The sequence below is a fragment of the Pteropus vampyrus genome, unplaced genomic scaffold (assembly GCF_000151845.1).
Source record: "Pteropus vampyrus isolate Shadow unplaced genomic scaffold, Pvam_2.0 Scaffold6, whole genome shotgun sequence".
In the NCBI taxonomy this organism is placed as follows: Eukaryota; Metazoa; Chordata; class Mammalia; order Chiroptera; family Pteropodidae; genus Pteropus; species Pteropus vampyrus.
In genome coordinates, this window is record NW_011888787.1 from 13249938 (window position 1) to 13253943 (window position 4006).

General features: G+C 39.0%; 1 protein-coding gene across 1 annotated transcript in view; it reads right to left on the reverse strand.

Moving 5' to 3' along the window:
- S1PR1 (sphingosine-1-phosphate receptor 1) overlaps positions 1–4006 on the reverse strand; it is a 150902-nt gene that overhangs the window by 41148 nt on the left and 105748 nt on the right. The gene's annotated exons all lie outside the window — the stretch shown is intronic.

A 4006-nucleotide genomic window follows, 5' to 3' on the forward strand; every position in this document is an offset into this window, starting at 1 on the left:
GCAAGAACCTAAAGTGCTTCTCTTCAATCTTCCTTTTTCTTTTTTTTTTAATTTTTAGGGATGCAATTATTTTATTTATTGGAATTCTTTTTAAGTAACTATTTTTCAATTATATTTGACATACAATATTATATTAATTTTAGGTGTACGACATAGTAATTAAACATTTATGTAATTTACAAAGAGATCACTCCAATAAATCTAGTACCCATCTGACACCATCCATAGTTATTACATTATTGACTATGTCTCTTTTGCTATACTTTATATCCCCATAACTATTTTGTAACTACCAATTTGTACCCTTTTTCATTCAGCCCCCAACTCCCTACAATCTGGCAACCATCAAAATGTTCTCTGTATCTATGACTTTGTTTCTGTTTTGTTTGTTTTTTTATTCTTTAGATTCCACATGTAAGTGAAGTCATACGGCATTTGTCTTTGTCTCTCTGATTTACTCCACTCACCACAATACCCTCTAGGTTCATCTGAGTTGCTGTAAGTGGCAAGATTTCATTCTTTGTTTAAGGCTGAGGAATATTCCATTGTGCACATGTACCACTTCTTTATCCGTTCATCCACTGATGGACACCCAAGTTGCCTCCATATCTTGGCTATTCTAAATAATGCTGCAATGAACATACAGATGCATATGTCTTTTTGAATTAGTGTTTTGGGTTTCTTCAAATAAATATCCAGAAATGGGATTACTGAGTCCTTCTTTGTCTCTTCTTATAGCCTCCATTTTAAAGTCTATCTTGTCTGGTATAAATATTGCTACCCCAGCTTTTGTTTTGTTTTGTTTTCATTTTCATTAAATATCTTTCCATTTCTTTACTTTCAGTCTGCATGTGTGTTTCAGTCTGAAGTGAGTCTCTTGTAGGCAGGATATGTAAGGGTCTTGCTTTCTTATCCATTCAGCTACCTTATGTCATTTGATTGGAGCATTTAATCTATTTACATTTAAAGTAATTGCCGATAGGATTTCTGATCCAGATGGCAAAGTAGGTAAATGCTGTACTGGCCATGACCATATCAAAATTACAACTAAACTGCAGAATAGCCATTATGGAGAATGAAGTCTAGTTGAACAGAAGTCCTACAACTAAGGACGTACAGAAGAAGCCACTTCATAACTGGTAGGAGGGGCAGAGATGCAGAACGGGCTGGTCCTACACCCATGTGTGGCAGCTAAAAGTTGGGAGGCATATCTTGGCTGTGGAGGTCTCCCAAGAGGAGTAGGGGTCCCAGGCTCACACCAGGCTCCCCAGCCCCGGCTCTCCAGTGCTAAGAAGAGAAGACCTCACAATTTCTGGCTATAAGAACCAGCAGAGATTGTGGCTGAGTGAGACAGAGGGTATTCCTTTTAACAGGCCCTGTGTACACTCTTGCTCTGAACCCCAGTGCTGAGGTAGCAGCTCCAAAGGCTCCAGGGATACACAGGGCAGAACTGTCAGACTTCAGGGCAAGAGCTGGAGGGGCAGCTTTCTCCTAGACAGAAGTGCTGGCAGAATCCATTGTTCCTTTGTTGAGCCTTCCCCCTACTCAGAGTGCAGCCACAGATGCTGGCCATATCTGAGTCTCCATCAACCTGGCTAATACCTGTTCACTCCACCTTGGTGATTGCCATTTTATTATTTATATTTTTGACCTTTTTTTCTACTTTTTCTCCTCCTCCTCCTCCTCCTTCTTTTTCTTCAAGAAGTCACTTTAACATTTCTTCTAATACTGTTTTGATGATGATGAACTCCTTTAGCTTTTTCCTGTCTGAGAAGCTCTTTACTTGTCCTCTAATTTTAAATGATAGCTTTTTTGGGTAGAGTAATATTTGTTTTAGGTCCTTGCTTTTCATCACTTTGAATATTTTGTGACAATCCCTCTGACCTGCAAAGTTTCTCTTTAGAAATCAACTGACAGTCTTATAGGAACTCCCTTGTAGGTAACTAACTGCTTTTCTGTTGCTGCTTTTTAAGATTCTCTTTGTCTTTAATCTTTGGCATTTTATTTATTTATTTTTTAATTTTTAATTAAGTTTATTGGGATAACATTGGTTTGGCATTTTAATTATGACACGTCTTGGTATGGGCTTCTTTGGGGTCATCTTGTTTAGGACTCTCTCAGATTCCTGAGCTTGTATCTCTATTTCTTTCACCAGGTTACAGAAGCTCTCAGTCATTAGTCCTTCAAATAGGTTTTCAATTCCTTGCTCCCTCCCTTCTCCTTCTGGTACTCTTATAGTGTGAATATTGGTTCGCTTGATGTTGTCCCAGAGGTCCCTTAAACTATCCTCATTTTTTTTTTTTTTTTGCATTCTTTTTTCTTTTGGCTGTTCTGATTGGGTGTTTTCTTGCTTTCCAAATTGTTAATTCTATCCTCTGCTTCATCTAATCTATTGTTGACTTCCTCTAATGCACTCTTTATTTCATTTATTTTAGTTTTCATTTCTGACTGGTTCTTTTTTATGTTTTCTATCTCCATTTTTATGTTTCTTACCTTGTGTTGAAGTTCTTACTGTGATCATTGAGCATCCTTGTAACCAGCGTTTTGAACGCTGTGTCTGGTAGATTACTCATCTCCGTATTGTTTAGTTCATTTTCTGAAGATTTTTTATGTTTTTTTATTTGAGACATGTTTCTTTGTCGCCCCATTTTGGCTGACTCCCTGTTTGTTTTTATGTGTTAAGTAGAGCTGCTATGTCTCCTGGTCTTGGTAGAGTGGCCTTAAGTAGTAGGTGTCTTATGGGGCCCAGTGGTACAGCCTCCCTGTTAACTTGAGCTAGCTGCTTCAGGTGTGTCCCCTCCTGTTGAAGTTGAGCCTTGGTTGCTGTTTGCATGTCAATGGGACAAACTGACCCTCAGGCTGATTTGTTGTGAGGACTGGCTGGTGACTACAGTGGAGGAGTTGTTGTGCAGGGGCTGAAGCACAATTCACCTTAGCAATGCTCTGGTGTCTGCCTACTCTGACCTTTGTGTGTGTCATCTTTGAATGTGGCCCCAGGTGGTGCTTTGGCTCTTCCAGGTGTGCCAGCCCCTAGGCCTTCTGGAAGGGGCCTCACTACAGGCCAAGTTCAGCTACAGCCTGTGCCCTGCTCAGGGCCACCTGATATAAGCCCCCAAGCAATTTGCAGATGTCTGCCACCTGTGCTGGGCTTGGAGGCACCTAGAGAGGCCAAGCCAGGAACTGAAGCCAGCTGCTGCTAGTGCCAGGTTTGAGGCTGCTCAGCAAAAATCTGGAATCTGATAGTGCTCACATAACTTAACAATTGTTCAGTCAAATGTCCACAATAAGCTGTTCCTCCTATTCAAAAAAGATATGAAAGGTGATACTGCTACAAAACCCTACCTACAGTATAAATCATTATATTGTATCTATTCATTTAAGTATTTGTCTCTCTGATAGATTTTGAGATCCTCAAGGAAGATGTGTCTTATTCATCCACAGTACCTAAAATGGTTTCTAAAATATAGAAGGTGTTTCACTCCTCCTAAATAAAAATTTGAGTGTTAGTCTCAATTTCTCTCTCTCTCGCTGGCTACTTTACCTTAGAAGAGAAAATTTTTACCTTAGAAGAGAAATGGCTTTTAAATCTCACCTTTATTCACCATTCCCAATTCTACACTAAAGTCTATGCCTTACTCCATTGGTCTCCTCACTGGTCCCAATGTTTCTCTTATTCATCTATGATAATCTATCTTTTTCACTACCCTCAGCATGACCTTTCTACACAGCAAAGGAGGAAACTTTTTAAGTGTCAACTCTATGCCAAGTACTATGTTAAGCATTTAAAATAGATTAACTCCTCTAATATTCACAATACCATATGCAACAGAGCTGCATTACTATAGTATTCTACATACAAGAATTAAGAGAGATTACGTAATTGATTTTAGAAAAGATAGTGCTAGTACTAGAGCTGGCACTTAAACTTATCTCTTTCTGACACAAAGCTACATTCCTGATGGTATTATTCTTTTGCTGGTCATGTTATCCTCTTGCTTAAAAAAAA